Source organism: Macadamia integrifolia, chromosome 3 (assembly GCF_013358625.1).
Source record: "Macadamia integrifolia cultivar HAES 741 chromosome 3, SCU_Mint_v3, whole genome shotgun sequence".
NCBI lineage: Eukaryota > Viridiplantae > Streptophyta > Magnoliopsida > Proteales > Proteaceae > Macadamia > Macadamia integrifolia.
Window position 1 is genome coordinate 33,099,324 of NC_056559.1, and position 17,007 is coordinate 33,116,330.

The 17,007-nt window shown below is 39.4% G+C and overlaps 1 protein-coding gene and 1 non-coding gene across 5 annotated transcripts in view; one reads left to right on the plus strand and one right to left on the minus strand.

Moving 5' to 3' along the window:
- Window positions 1–17,007, minus strand: part of LOC122073783 (hypoxanthine phosphoribosyltransferase) — a 35,993-nt gene that overhangs the window by 11,744 nt on the left and 7,242 nt on the right. The gene's annotated exons all lie outside the window — the stretch shown is intronic.
- On the plus strand, window positions 15,832–15,938 carry LOC122075024. The gene has a single exon (XR_006139162.1). It is a non-coding gene; the product is annotated as a small nucleolar RNA R71 (small nucleolar RNA).

The window sequence follows — 17,007 nt, forward strand, 5'->3', positions numbered from 1 at the left end:
ATTGGGCCTCCTGAGGCTAGGTAAATGCAATTGGGCCACCTAGGGCCAGTGTTTCTTTTCTTGATTTCTTGATTCTTGGTTCTTAGATTTAGAATCTTTCAATGAAATCGTTTCTTTTCTTGATTTCTTGATTCTTGGTTCTTTGATTTAGAATCTTTCAATGAAATCGTTTCTTTTCTTGATTTCTTGATTCTTGGTTCTTTGATTTAGAAGCTTTCTTTTTGCTTTTGATTTGGAATCTTGTTTTGAACCTTGGTTTTACCATTGATCTTGCTTTCTACTTTTGACTTTGAATTTCCTCTTTCCATGTGATATAATTTTCACCTACTACATGAATTTTAATTTTGCTTTCCCTTTGATTTTTTCCTTTTACTTACATGTGATATAAATTACAATTACCACAAAAATAATTTTGAACTTGGTATTTGGTGGTAAGAATCTTTGATTTGTACCTTGGGATTGAAATCAATTTTTTTTTTTGGAAAACAAATTTTTTACCCATTAAATGGTCCCCCCCTCCTTTGTTTATTCCTCATTCTAAATTTTCTGAGTGGGAAACGATTTGTGAGTCGTGAGTTCGGGTTTTTTGAATCTTCTTAAAGATTCGAACCATTTTATACTTACTCAGGTTTCTTCAAATTTTTTTCCAAAGATCTTTAGGTTTTCCTTGAAGTTCTTCATCTTTCTCTTGAAGATCTTCATAGTTCTTGAGGAAGGAGTTATTTGGAGAATTTGACATCCTTGTGGGCTTTTGTATAAATTAGAAAACTTCTTGGGGTTTTTTTATGATTTTAGAAAATATGGCTAAAAGAAGAAAGAGAAGACTTGTGGAGAAATTCAGCTAGAGGGTTGTGGTAGTTATTCCCAAAGGGATGAGGGCATGGCCGATTGGTACTCTAGACAAACTCTTCATAATAGTTGGAACCATATCTGCAACTCCGTATGGGGTTCTTAGGTAAGTCTTTACATTTCATTCATTATTTTAATCATCTTTTATTTTTTTTTTTGTTCTCTTTTTTTTTTTTACTATCTTTTATTTGTTATTTGTTTTTGTTTTTATTATTTTTTTTTATATATTCTTTATTTCCATTAGCATGAAGGGAGGGAACCACCTGCCTTGGCCCTGTATGGCCATCCGAACATGGTTCGGTCATGGTATAGGATACTTCCTCATAGAGTGAAGGAGATGGTTGATTCATCATGCCTGTGCCATTTTGCCCTTATGGAGACCCAAAAATTCTATCCGGCACTGGTAGGGGCCCTAATGGAGCGATGGTGGCTGAGTACTCACTCATTTCATCTTCCTGTTGGCGAGATCACCATCACGCCTCTGTGCTTCTACACTTTGATTGGCGTTCCATTTGGGGGTAGACCCATGACCCTTCCTGAGACTACTACAGCCTGGGGGTTTGCGGACCTGACAGGTCTTACCGTTATGGCTGATCAGACACAATCTGATGGTGCACGATGGTGGTGAACCGACCTGTGGGTAACCCCTAGCAACATGGCACAGGTGACCCGTTCTTTCCTATTGTTTGCTGTGGGTCAGTGTCTTTTTAGTGACCTCTGAGGGGGACTAGACATTCGCCTAGTGTTCTTCTTCCAGGATCTTTAGGAGGTAGATTCTTAGGACTAGGGTGAGGCCACCTATGCATACCTCTTGCGGACCCTAGAGTTGTTGTCATATAGAGACTGAGGTCTCAAGGGAGCAGGCTACATCCTCCATGTAATTTTCATTCTTGCACCTATTTCCTTTTATTTATTTGGATTACACTTCCTTACTTTGATCTTTTAAAACAACCTTGGTGCTTTGACCACCTGGAGATTGTAACTCCCAACCTGAGGGATCCTCAAGCATTTTCCTTCCCCATAGCTACAAGGTGGGGAGACAGTCAATGCTCAGGGGCCGACGCCATCCTCCAGAGACCAATGGTCGTTCTCTTTTGAATAATCTTACTGAGATATGCCACATTTAATATTAAAATTCCTTTTGTCCTATGTTGTTCTTACTTTTCCTTAGATTTGTAGGTCACTTGGAGGCCGTTCCAGTTTCCCATATTTCCAGACTCTGACAAAGTTGTCTTGGCCAGATGCTTATCTAAGAATCGGGTCCTATTCCGAGGCATATGGGGCCATGTCTGGTACCCAGGAGAGAGAGTAATACCCCAGTGGTTTGATCTCAAGTCACGTCTCTCTCCTTGTCTTCCTCCACCTACCATGCATTGCCCAGAGATCATCCCCGAGGATGAGACTGAGAGTTTGGCTGATAGAGTATGTGATGAATCATTTATTAACTAGGATAGGGACTACAGAGCCTACCTGGAGGAGGAGATAGTATGCACCCCTCTTGGTCCTAATGGTCCAGTGGTATGTTGCCCTTTCTTGAGTATTTCCCTCATGCTTCAACTTCGTTTTGTTTTAGTCTTGACTGATGTTCTTTCAGGGGAGAACACGACATGTAGATCCTTCTATTGTTCAGTCGCACGTCAGTGTTGTTAATCCTTTACAAGCTGGACCCTCTTCTAGTGCAGGTGGGTCTCTCAAAATACCAATATCCCCTTCCGTGGCTTCCCAGCTTGGTGTTATCCCAACGCGGCCAATCTTAGCTTCCCTCATTTTTTGGAGCAGAGATTAGATGTAGATGCTTCCCCTGGGATGCCCATTCCTTTTGACTATGTGAGTATCTGATCATCCTTCAATTGACTCTTGACTTCCTTTGGTTGATATGCTCTTTCTCATGTGTCTCTGGAGGTCTATTATGAGATCAAGAGGATACATTATGGCTTGTACGAGGCAATGGTTGCCAAGGTATTTTCTATTTTCTTATTTTTTTCTTTTTTCCCTTCTTCTTTCATTATTCTTCTTCTTAATCCTTTCCTATATTCCTTAGGATGGAAGGATTGTCGCCTTTGACTACGAGCCGGGAATTATGCAGCAGGATGCACTGATTCAGGATATGACACAGAGGTTGGAGTAGATTGGATTAGCATCCATGGGTTCCTCGGTACTCCATTGGAGTGATTCAAAGTATGGTTCAGATGATGACTTTACTTCTTAGGGACATGTTCCTATAGTTCCTGCAAACGTAAACATATGTATATTTTTTCTTTTTCTTTTTCCCTCCCCTTTTTATTTTGGCATCTTATGAATGAAAATCTATCTTCGACACAAAGAGAAACTTTTCTTTTTATTTTTGTTTGTGGTTTGTAATGTTTAGGCATAATCAATTCCACAACTCATGTCATAATTAGAATAATCGGGATAACACGAAAATCCAAATACTTCCTCATTCTATTACCAAGTGAATTACATGGAAAGGGGAACAATTTTTCTATCATAGACAAGATAGGTAAGTAACAAGGTGGGGAGACAACTCTTAAGGTGGGTGAAAGTTCACTAACTCTTTTGGGTCCATCACCTCGATCCCATATTGTTGGCCTATGTACGTTGGCAAATAAAAGGTTGTGAGAGTCAATCCCATCAACTTGACGTAATTGTAGCCAGGGTCTTCATCAGAAAATCTTCTTGAGGCCTCCCTGGGCATCTCCATACGATATGTTGCACTATCCTTTCCTACAGATATTTCTCCCAGTCAATGATATGGTTGAATTTCGAAACTTCCCTCTTATCCTGGTAGCAAAGAGCTTCGAGTGGGCCTCCTTTTAATGGCTTAGTAACTTTAGTTTCTCAAGGAGCCAAATCTGAAAAATAGCAGGACTCCCTTGATAATGATCTAGCTTGAATCTATGGCCATGGCTCACGTTGTTGAATCCCTTGAATGTTTCTGCAAGAATCATAGGGATGATGTCACTTCCTTTCTTCAACTGTTTTACCACCTCAATCAGAACGGGCGGTGCACCACGCCTGGGAGTTCGAAAAACATAACGAGCTATCATGCAAAGTAAATAAGCATCCTGTGATCTCTGTTGATGGATTCCTCCCATTGGTACATATTGGACAAAGATCTGGGCCACCTTCAGAATGTCAATCTTTCCATACCTGACGAATTGCTTCACTTCCTCTTCTTTCCATCCGAAGAAGTCCTGAATTTCATCTGAGTAATATTTCTTTAAAGATGGTTGGAATAACCTACCTTTGGGTGGAGATAATTTACAAACTCAGAATTCTTTGAGAGTTGGGCGGATCTCTACTAATCCAAACAAAAATACATGTAGATTGGCAACCCAGTGTTGAGGCACCTATCAGAGTAATTGGTGATGTAATTTCACACACCTGATCCGACTGAGAAATGACACATTTATGGATTCTAGCAATCCTGGTGCCCTCATGTTCATGTCTAAGGTCCATTTCTTCAACATCTCATCCAATGAGCTTATGACTTTTGCTGAAACCGTTATAAACAAAAGAGATATGATGATTTATCAAAGCATTACTCAATAGCTAATGACTCAAATAAGTCTTTACCGTTACATCAAGCTCTTTTTTTTTTTTTTACTGATCAATGATGGGAAATAAATTGGCCTTAATAAACTAGTGTCGGGTGGTGATTTTCTTTTAGGGGATGGAATCCTGGATAAGAGTTGACAGACCATAAAGGAATGACAGATACCTAATGGCCTTATATGTCGAATGGCGATTCTTGGGAGATGGAATCCTGGATAAGAATTGACGGACCATTGGGGAATGATAGATACCTAATGGCCTTGCATGCCAAATGGCGATTCTTGGGGGATGTAAACTATGATGATCTTTTAAGATACTTTGATTATTAATCGAGGAACCAATTTATTGCCTTTAGATGGTTGAGACCACACTTGCACATGTCATGTTGCCTATGTATCCCTCAAAAGGAATCAGGTCAGACGTAGTTCAGGTTGTCCCCCTTTTAGACATAATATTTCTTGAGTTGATGCATGTTGACCAGTCTGGGTATTTCTTCATTATTGTGGTCTATCAGTTTCACAGCTTTGCCTGGTAAAATCTCTCTAACCATGAAAGGGCCACACCAGTTGTGCCGAAATTTCCCTCTTGGGTCATGAATTGGGGCTCTTTGTTCTCAAAGAACAAGTTCAGCCTCCTCTATGTGGCGGGGCTTCATATTCTTGTTAAAGGCCCTAGCCATTCTCAGTTGATATTTTTTTAGATTATCCATGGCTTTCATATGCCTTTCATCGAGAAAATTGAGCTTGTTATGTCTGGCCTTCACCCACTCTCCTTCAGATAGTTGACTATCAAGAAGCACCCTTAGGGATGGTACCAAGAGTTCCATGGGTAGAACCACCTTAACCCCATATACCAAAGATAAAGGGGAATCGACAAGAGTTTGATATGCCCATAAGGCAAGGGGTAACTTATGAGCCCAATCCTTGTGTGTTTTTACCATTTTCTGTAGGATGACTTTGATATTTTTGTTGGCTACTTCTACTACCCCATTGGTCTGTGGCCTGTAAGTGGTAGAGTGATGCCTTTTGATACCGAACTTTGCGCAGATTGTTTTGGTTTTGCCCCAAAAATGGGATCCCTGATCTGGTATCAATTCTTGAGGTACTCCATATTGAAAAATGATATTTTCTTGAATGAATTTGTCTACCTTAGTAGACGTGAGGAATGCATATGACTGGGCATCTACCCATTTGGTGAAATAATCAATGGCTACCAAGATGAACTCATGACCATTGGATGCTTTGGGGTTGATCTTCCCAATGATATTGATGCCCAAAGTGGAGAATGGCCAAGGTAAGCTGAGCAAATGCAATTCTATAGGCGGGATATATATAATGTTAGCAAATATCTGACACTTGTGGCATTTCTTGACAAAGTCGACATAATCCGCTTCCATTGTATTCAGTAATATCCTAGCCTGAGGATCGTCTTAGATAACATATTGGCATTCGTATGGGGCCCACAGAGACCTTGATGAATTTCCTCTATGATGGTTGCAGCTTGCTCCTTATCCACACACAACAACTGCATTCCTTTATACCAAATTGGGTGGCATATCTCCTTAGAAATTTCTATTCTCTGTCAGTTGCTTCAACTGGATACCTCCTTTCCTTGATGAAATCCATAATGTGAGCGAACTAAGACCGACCATCCGTAGTGAGAGAGTTCACAAAATTTTGATAAATAGGCCTGCTACTTCTTTGTTCCACCAAGAATGGTTGAACCCTAGCCATAGGGTTGCATTCTACCATGGAAGCCAAGGTTGCAAGGGCATCAGCAAACTTGTTGTTATCTCTCTAAAAGTATTTGAATGAGATCTTCTCAAAGTGTTCAACCACCTCTTCCAGATGTTCTTGATATGGCTTCAACTTTTCATCCCTAGTTTTCCACTTTACCTGTGTCTGGCAGATGATGATGGATGAATCACTGTAAATCATGATCCTTTTCACTTCAATAGTCAAAGCAGTTTTGAGCCCCAAAGCACAAACTTCATATTCGGTAATATTGTTAGTACAAGGGAAATCAAGGTGGATGATGAAGGCAAATAAAGGCCATCAGCAGTGATAAGCAATATTCTCGCACCACATCCCTTTTGATTGGATGCTCCATCAAAGAATAACTGCCATTCATTAGTTGTGTCTTCTTCCTCTATTTTTGTGATTCCTTCATTGAGAAAGGCATCATCAAAGGATCTTCTATCTTCTATGGGGTGGGTATCCAAATGATCAGCTATGGCAGGCCCCTTAACAGATTTCTAAGTTACAGAGTTGATGTCAAACTCTGATAGAAAAAGCAACAAACAAGCCATCCTTCCCATTAGGGCTGGCTTCTCAAAGGGGTATTTGATGGGATCCATCCTTGAGATCAAGTGCACTGGATAGGAAACCATTAAGTGTCATAACCTTTTCATTACCCAAATCAACGCAGTACAAGTTCTTTCTGAAGATGTGTACCGTGTCTCATATTCTAGGAACTTCTTTCTAAGGTAGTATATGGCATACTCTCCCCCTTCTTTCGTCTCTTTCTGTGCGAGCAAGGAGCCTATGGAGTATTCTCCCATGGTTAAGTACAAGAGAAGTGGCTCACCTTCCACCGGTGGTATCAATACTTGTGGGTTCATGAGGTATCCTTTGATTTTGTCAAAAGCTTGTTGGTATCGGTCATTCCATTATATGGGCTAATCTTCTTCAGTAGCTTGAAAATTGGTTCATAGATGGTAGTTAATTGAGCTATGAATCTACTAATATACTGGATGTGATCCAAAAATCCTCGTATTTGCTTCTCAGTCTAAGGTGTGGGAATTTCCTGAATTGCCTTGATCTTGATAGGGTCGACTTCAATGCCTCTTTCACTCACCAAGAAACCTAACAACTTTCTTGCTATTGCCCCGAATACACACTTCTGAGGATTCAACTTTAGCTGATACTTCTTGATTTTTCAAAGAATCGCCTTGGTGCTGTAATATGCCCCTGTCGGTCTTTTGACTTCACTATCATATCATCCACATAGACCTCCGCATCTTTGTTCATTATGATACGCAATATGGCCTTAGCTGTTCCCTAATAAGTTACCCTGGCGTTCTTCAGTCCAAAAGGCATCACCTTGTAACAATAGGTTCTCCATAGAGTGATAAAGGCTGTCTTCTCACAGTCATCTGGGTGCATGCTTATTTGGTTGTCTCCTGAGAATCCATCCATAAATGATAACAAAGCATGCCCCACCATATTATCCACCAATACATCAATGTGAGGTAATGGGAAGTCATCTTTAGGGCTTACTTTGTTAATATCGTGGAAGTCCACGCACATTCGTACCTTACCATCTTTCTTCGGTACTGGTACTATGTTGGCCAACCATTGGGGGTATTTCACCACTTGTAAAAACCCTACATTCCACTACTTCACAACTTCTTCTCTGATTTTTTCATTCCATTCTTGACTCATTCTTCAGAGCTTTTTGTTTGAGATTTAAAATGTAACCGCAAGCGTGCGGATTAGTGTAGCTACGGGTCGAACACAGGGAGAGCAGCCACTTTATTTTTTATTTCTTTTAATAATGCGAAAGTGAACTAATTAATGGTTGTGATCTAATTCTAATTACCGTCCTAAAAATAACGTCCTAACCATTCATCATCTAAGAATTTAAAGACGCAAGCCACGCAATTAAAATTAAATAAATAAATAACTGAAAATAAACAACCCACGCAATTAAAAAAAAAAAATAAATAAATAAAGGAAAAAAATGCTGAAATAAAAATAAAGTAAAAGAAAGGGGATAAAGCTAGAGAGAGACTCACAAGCAGGTTTCTCTACTTAGTCCGAGGGATGCATCATAATATGAGCTTCCCTACTTGACCAGAGAGTCACTCTTACAAGGGTTACTCTACTTGGCTTTAGGGAAAGGGAGACAATTAAAATAAAAGCAATAAATTGATGGTTCTATGGCTAGGAGGGGCAAAGCCAACACATACACTAGCCATGAACCTTGGGGGAAAGGAATAGCAATAATGTAACGACTGAAAATAAAAATCCTAAATTAAGAAAGAAAGGGTAGTCAGAAGAGGGAATGAGAGGGGGGAGAAAAGACTACTGAAGGAGCCTACTTACTTGAATCAATGCTTGAACTTGAAAAAAAATTGCTCCACGGCTCGTGATCTTGTCACCTAGATCTAAGCCTAGAACTATAACTTAAAAAATTACAACTCAATTGCATAAATCATAAACATAAAAAGAACTGAATAAAAATAAAAGAGTGCTTGCATTAATTGACATAAAAAAAACTATTACAAAAGTGATTAAAGCAAAAATAGAGAAGAACTAGAACTAAAGAGAGAGAGAAGAGAGAGAGAGAGCAACTAAAAAAAACTAGAAGAAGAATGAATTGTGTCTCCTCCTCTTACATGAGTTGTATTTATAGGGAATGGAGAGGTAGGGTAACAATTTTCTCTTTCCTAAAAGAGAGAAACCCACAATTGATTGTGAGATCTTTTGAGTCCAAAAGTGCTAAGATGGAGGAGAGAGAAGAGAGAAATAAATTTTGAGAAATTTCCTAAAATTTTTTGCTTATTTTCTTTCCTTTTTTTTTTCTAATTTATTTTTCTTCTTTTTTTCTCTCTCCTAGGGACGATTTTTTTTTCTTCCTTTGTGTGATTTGGACAATCTTTGGTGATGATGTGGAGGTTTGGTGATGATGTGGAGGAGAGAGAAGATTTGGACAATCTTTGGTTCTCCCTTTTTTTTCTTTCCTTTTTTTTTTCTTCTCTTCTTGCTTCCACGATTTTGCTTGCTTCTAATTTGATGTGGAAATCCCCTCCATGCCCTTAGTGCTTTAAGTGAGTGAAAAGCAGGAAATCTTCAACAAAATCCTCTAAAAAAAACAACCATGAGATTCGAACTTGAGACCTCTTGGTGAGCAAGGGAATTTTGTACACCATAGCTCACCAACTAAGCTAGGTAGCTGTTGTTATCAAAAAAAAATCTTTAATCACTTAAGGATGTGGTCCATCGATCTTTGTTGGCTTTTGAAATATTCCTTGTACCTTTGGGACAATTGCAAACGGGCTGGTTCTGCATCTCGGTTCAGTTCTGATCCATTATTCTTTTTCTGACCCTGAAAAGAATAATTATTTGTACGGGTGACCAAATGAATGTGTACTTTTAATTGAACATATCCATCTTGCTCAGAATTTCGTCCTCTTCGCAACCATGGAAAGAAATAGGACCTCTTTACGTGTAAAATTGAAGATATAGTGCCCGATAATCCTTAAGGCCTTGAAAATACAAAACCTGCAAAAAGAGAATAAAACCCAAGGTAGCTCCATTCTAAATATGTAAAATGCATGTTTTACTACCCTAGATTTCACACATAAATGTGCTCATTAGAATTCCCCCACACTTAGACTTTGCTAGTCATCGAGCAAAACAAAAAGAAAAGAATAAAAACAAAAAAACCTAACTCACTTTCGTAGGAATCACGGTTGCACTTAGCATGTGCAACAAGCCTTTAAACCCCTAGGTCACCCCTAGTGGACGAGTTGTGTCTCGTGGGTGTTTGCAGTGAATATACACCCAAAATTCAGAATAAACAAATCCCAACTTTGGCTAAAGGTAAGGCTCATACCGATCCGGAGCAAAGATAATTTCTCTTACAAGGGACCCCCACACTTGAACTTTTATTACCCTTTATCAATTCCAGGCACTAGCATATTTCTTAATTTGGAACTCACCTCGTCTCTTCCAAAACATCCTTATCTTAAGGCAAAACCACTTGTGAAGAAATAGGGAACCAATGACTAAGGCGTTGGAGTGTTTTTGACCAAACATGTTACCAAGCAATAATGACATTTGCACATTTTTTTTCTCTTTTTTTTTTTCTACTAATAAACTCTATTCTACTCCACTACTTTTGGCCTGAATGACATGGTGGAGCAAACACCAGACACCCAAGTTACTATGTAGCTTCACTTTTTGCATATGTCCACAAAGGCAGTGATGCTAGAGTTACTTCAGAAGTTTCCTCCCAAGGAATTTCGATCAAGACACCACGCTTCCTGAGGCGCAATGCCCTGTCTAGTTCCAAGGGAATCAACTCTTATTCTTCTTTATACCACATTTCACATTTCATTTAAAATTGTGCATTTGTCAACCCATGCCAAATTAAAAAGAAGGTCTCAACTCCAAATCAAAAGTACAAGGAACCCACAGACTTACATATGGTCCATCACCATAAAACAGGGGTCTCTTATTTTTCAAAAGAAAGTCCCATCTCAAGACACATGCTTGTTTCTTTCTTCTCAACAGGGTTTTTATACGTTCAAAATGGGTACCTTAATCAAAAATTTTATTTTCATACATCAAGCAACCGAATGGTATGATCATTAGCCAAAAGCCAAAGTAGGACTTCATCCTTAGCAAGCTCAAAAAATAAAAAGAAAAACAAACAAAACAAAGTGAAAAAAAAATAAAAAATAAAAACTGGTTTCCCTCCCCCACACTTAAGTCATGCAATGTCCTCAATGCATGGAAAAAATTAAAAGCAAAGACAATGCAAGGGGGTCATACCTGATTAAAAATTAGTCATCAGTGTAAAGAGGTTCATGGAGATCCATGACCTCTTCACTACTAGTAGTGGGAAACTCGAGGAACGGTTTCAAACGCTGACCATTAACCTTCGAAATTACCCCTGTTCCTGGATTCAAAATCTCCACAGCCCCATGGGGATATACATTATGAACAATAAATGGGCCATCCCATCGGGATCTAAGCTTACCAGGAAAAAGATGCAATCGAGAGTTGTACAATAAGACCTTATCACCAATTGCAAAAGATTTACGCAGAATGTGTTTATCATGGAAAGCTTTGGTCTTTTCCTTGTAAATTCTAGAACTTTCATAGGCATCATTCCTAAGTTCCTCCAACTCAGATAGTTGGAGCCTACGATGAATTCCCGCATCAGACAAATCAAAGTTAAGCTTCTTAATGGCCCAAAAGGCCTTATGCTCCAACTCAACTGGTAAGTGACAAGCTTTCCCATACACTAAACGGTAGGGAGACTGGCCAAGGTCAGTCTTGAATGCAGTCCGATGGGCCCACAAGGCATCAATGAGCCTAAGGGACCAATCCTTACGGTTGGGATTAACAGTTTTCTCCAAGATTTGTTTGATCTGCCTATTAGACACCTCCACTTGGCCACTAGTTTGGGGGTGATAAGGGGTAGATAACTTATGAGTGATCCCATACTTTTTCATTAGGGTCTCAAAAGGCCGATTACAAAAATGAGTACCCCTATCACTAATTATTGCACGTGGTGCACCAAAGCGGGAAAAAATGTTCTCTTTGAGAAACTGGACCACCACTTTGTGATCATTAGATTTACAAGGTATGGCCTCTATCCATTTAGAAACATAATCAACGGCCAAAAGTATGTACAAATTCCCAAAGGAATTAGGGAATGGTCCCATAAAATCGATGCCCCATACATCAAAGATCTCAACTACCAAAATAGGGTTGAGGGGCATCATGTTCCTTTTATTGATACGGCCAAAAGACTGGCAGGCAGGGCAAGCCTTGCAAAAATCAAAAGCATCTCTAAAAAGAGTGGGCCAATAAAATCCGCATTGGAGAACCTTTGCGGCAGTCTTCTTAGGTCCAAAGTGTCCACCACATGCATGATCATGACAAAAAGAGAGAATGGAATGTTGCTCATGATCAGGAACACATCGTCGGATAATCTGATCTGGACATATCTTAAACAAATAAGGATCATCCCAGAAAAAGTGCTTAACTTGGGAATGAAACCTATACTTATCTTGGGTGGACCAGTGATCCGGAGTCACACCTGAAACTAAGAAGTTGACAATGTCAGCAAACCATGGTTCACTGGACATTGCAAATAATTGTTCATCTGGAAAGTTCTCGTTGACTGGAGAATCAACAGTCAAGGAATTGGGAAGCCGGGATAAATGGTCTGCAACTAGGTTTTCAACTCCTTTCTTATCCCTAATTTCTAAATCAAACTCTTGCAAAAGTAAAACCCACCTAATGAGACGGGCTTTGGCATCCTTCTTCTGAACTAGGTATCTGAGGGCAGAATGATCAGTATACACCACCACATGTGAACCAACTAAGTAAGACCGAAACTTTTCTAATGCAAACACAACAGCTAAAAATTCTTTTGCAGTGGTTGTATAATTGAGTTGTGCATCATTTAAGATCCTACTAGCATAGTAAATGACAGTGGGCAACTTATTAATCCTTTGACCTAAAACTGCTCCTATGGCAAAATCCGAAGCATCACACATCAGTTCAAAAGGTTCAGTCCAAACAGGTGGTTGAACAATGGGTGCATTGGTCAACTCCTTCTTAAGTTGCTTGAAGGATTCTAGGCACTCTTTGGAAAACTCAAAAGTCTGATCTTTGACAAGTAATGAGGTGAGAGGTCGGGCTAACTGACTAAAGTTCTTAATAAACCTTCTGTAGAAGCCTGCATGCCCTAGAAAAGACCGAACATCCTTAACAGATTGAGGAGGTGGTAAATTATCAATTAAATCCACTTTGGCTCTATCTACCTTAATTCCCTCCTTGGATATTACATGGCCTAAAACAATACCAGATTTAACCATAAAATGACATTTCTCCCAATTCAAAACCAAATTCTTAGATATGCACCTTTTCAAAACTAGGGAAAGATGATGAAGACATTCAGAATAGGAATTCCCATGAATTGAAAAGTCATCCATAAATACTTCTAAGAATTTTTTGACCATGTCAGAAAAAATGCTCATCATGCATCGTTGGAACGTCGCAGGGGCATTGCAAAGCCCAAAGGGCATACGCCTGTAAGCAAATGTTCCATATGGGCATGTAAAAGTGGTCTTATGTTGGTCCTCTAAAGCAATTGGGATTTGGTTATAGCCGGAATATCCATCAAGAAAGCAATAGTATTCATGTCCAGCTAACCTCTCTAACATCTGGTCAATGAATGGCAATGGGAAGTGGTCCTTCCAGGTTGCCGCATTTAATTTCCTGTAGTCAATGCACACACGCCATCCTGTTTGGACACGGGTAGGGATCAACTCATTATTGGCATTAGGAACTACAGTCACACTAGACTTCTTAGGCACTACATGAACTGGGCTTACCCATTGGCTGCCAGAAATAGGATAAATTATTCCATGATCCAAGCACTTTAGGATCTCTTTCTTAATAGCTTCCATCATCACTGGGTTAGCTCTTCTTTGGGGTTCCGTGGATGGTTTGGAATCCTCCATAAGATGTATATGATGTTGCACAATGGAAGGGCTTATACCCTTGATATCAGCCATGGTCCAACCTAGGGCTTCCTTATTATCTTTTAACACTTTAAGTAACTCCTCTTCCTAGCTAGAAGTCAAATTTGAAGAAATTATTACAGGAAGAGTCTGGACAGGCCCTAGGAAAGCATATCTCAAATTAGATGGCAACTCCTTAAGATCTAGCTTAGGGGGCTCAACTATGGAAGGTTTGGGAATGGAATTGGAAAGGGGTCCTAAGGGCTCCACAAGTGTGTGAAGACTCAAGACTTCAGAAAAGAAATTTTCACTCTTATCATCCAACTCATCCATATACTGTTGGAATTCTGAATCAAAATCAATATCAAAGTTGGTAACTAAATCATAGGAAAAATCCAGAAAATCCTCAAGCATATTGATCTCTTCTTCCATATGTGGTTGCTTGCCAATCCTAAACAAGTTAAACTCAACAGTTTGGTTACCAAAAGATAATCTTAGGAAATCATTCCGGCAATTGATTAATGCATTACTGCTAGCCAAGAATGGTCTTCCTAGAATTATTGGGATCTCATCCTTGGTTGAGAAGGGCTTAGTATCTAACACAATGAAATCAATAGGGAAAATAAATTCCCCCACCTTTAGTAAGACATCCTCAACCATCCCTTTAGGAATCTTAACAGATCTATCTGCCAACTGAAGAGTAGTTCCAGTGGCTTTTAATTCTCCCAATCCTAGTTGCTTGTACACATGGTAAGGTAAAAGATTCACACTTGCGCCAAGGTCAAGTAAAGCATGCTCAATATAGGTGTTGCCTATGACACAAGATATGGTAGGGCTCCCTGGATCCTTATACTTGGCTGCTATGGGCTGAGTAATTATGGAACTAATGTTACCTGTCAAGAACGCTATTTGGGCACACTAGTGATACGTTTGTGAGTACACAAACCTTTCAGTACCTTTGCATAGGTGGGGATCTGGGATATGGCATCCAAAAGAGGGATGTTTATTTCTACCTTTTTGAAGACTTCTAAAATTTTGTCCATGGAAGCAGTCTTCTTTTTGTTTACCAAGCGATTAGGAAATGGGACAGGATGAACATAAGGACTGTTAGGGATTTGCCCCTGTTCAGAAGAATCATTTTTGGTTTCCTCAACCAAATCATCTTTAGTTTCAGAAAAATCTTTAGGTTCATCAGACGAACCTGGAGCAAGAGGCACATTTGTGTCCTCAACTGAAGAAGAGTTAACAGGAGTAATAGATGGGGAAGATTTAGGAAAGCTCTGTAGGTACTCTCTACCACTCCTAAGGGCATAAACAACATTACATTGGTTAGAGGGCCCTTATTGAGTCTGACCTTGTACTATATTCAGTGGTGCATTAGTTGGTCCTTGTAAACTAACAGGTTGATGATGCCTAGGGTTAGGCTCTGGTTGACTGGGTAAAGTTCCCTTCTTCCTCTCATGCATAATTGAGACAACTTGGGTAAGTTCTCTCGTAAGATTTTGATGGCTTGTCATGAGGAGGGCCATATTTTTTTCCAAGTCATTTATTCTACTTGCCTCTCCAGTGTTGGTAAACCCAGGGGGTTGCTGATAAGATGATAGAAGAGGGGCCCTAGGAAAACTCGCTTGAGGTCCTACATTTGACCTAAGAAAAGTATTTTGGGAAAAAGATTGTTGTGCAAAGGGAGGCCTTTGGGGTCCAGGTTGACCTTGATTATAGAAATTGGAAGGTCCTGCTTGGTTGCCCTGATTCCAAGAAAAATTTGGGTGATTTCTCCATCCTGGATTGTATGTGTTACTATATGGATTATTCTGGTATAAGGCATTAACACTATCATTAGAAGTGCCCCCAGAGGTGTTAGGGCATTCTTCTATGACTCTCTAGGAACAATAGCCTCAATCCTCTTGATTAGGATATCCAAATGGGCTTCCTTGGCTACTATCCCATCCACAAAATATCCTTTTCCTCTTATAGTTCTTTCACTCTCTTGGGTTGATTCCCATTCACGGGTTTTGTCAGCTAAGTCAAGTAAGAATTCCCATGCCTTTTCTTCATCTGTAAAGGATGTGAATCCCTCAGGGCACATAGATTCTATCATTTGTTTAGTTGGGTAATCAATACCCTCATAAATTATTTGACATAAATGCCATAGGTCTAGGCCATGGTGGGGGCATTCTTGGAGTAGATCCTTGAATCTCTCCATAAGTTTGGAAAATGACTCACTAGGCTTTTGCCTAAACTGAAGGATATCACTTCTAAGCTTATTGGTCTTGTGAGTTGGGGAAAACTTCTTAAGGAAGACAACTGTGAACTGTTCCCATGAGGTTATGGAATTTGTGGGTAATCCATACAACCACTTCTTAGCTTGGTCTTTCAATGCAAAAGTGATAAACCTAAGCTTAACAGCATCATCAGAAAACTGTTGGATCTTAATTAGAACACATACCTTTTTAAATTCCCTTAGAAATAGGTATGCATCCTCAGAGGTCAACCCATGGAAGTGGGACAACATAGTGATGTATTGAGATTTGAGTTCAAAATTATTGCCCTGGGCTTGTGGTAGAACTATACAGGAAGGTTGGGCTGTTCTAGCAGGGTAGAACCTATCTTTCAGAGATTTAGGTGAAGGGTTTTGCTGTTGGTCTCCCATATTGAAGGGTTTTAGAGAGAGCAAACGTATAGGGTCACTACTTGTTGGATCTCTTCTTTCTAACCGATTCTTAGTATTACGTACCCACTTAACACTCATGCAACAGAAAAACTTTCCACAACTAAAGTAAGACAAGCACAAAAGAATGGATAGCAAAACTTTTTGATGATTTTTTTGATTTTTTTGATTTTTTTATTTATTTATTTTTTATTTTTTTTTTTTTGCTTTTTGGGAGTTTACCGACAAGGATCCGGGGTTGCTCAGGTCAATTCCTGAGGTACTGCTACAGGGCGAAACCTGTCTTTATCATACTGTGAGGCATGGTGACCTCCACTGATACAACTATTATTGCAAGTTGTTATTCTCAGGAATTCAATAAAAAAAAAAGAAAAAATATAAAGCAAAGCAAATAAAGCACTCCGATTTACCAAAAGAAAGTGAAAAATAACATGGAACTGTCTCCCCAGCAACGGCGCCAAAAACTTGTTTGAGATTTAAAATGTAACCGCAAGCGTACGGATCAGTGTAGCTACGGGTCGAACACAGGGAGAGCAGTCACTTTATTTTTTATTTCTTTTAATAATGCGAAAGTGAACTGATTAATGATTGTGATCTAATTCTAATTACCGTCCTAAACATATGTATCTAAAATAACGTCCTAACCATTCGTCATCTAAGAATT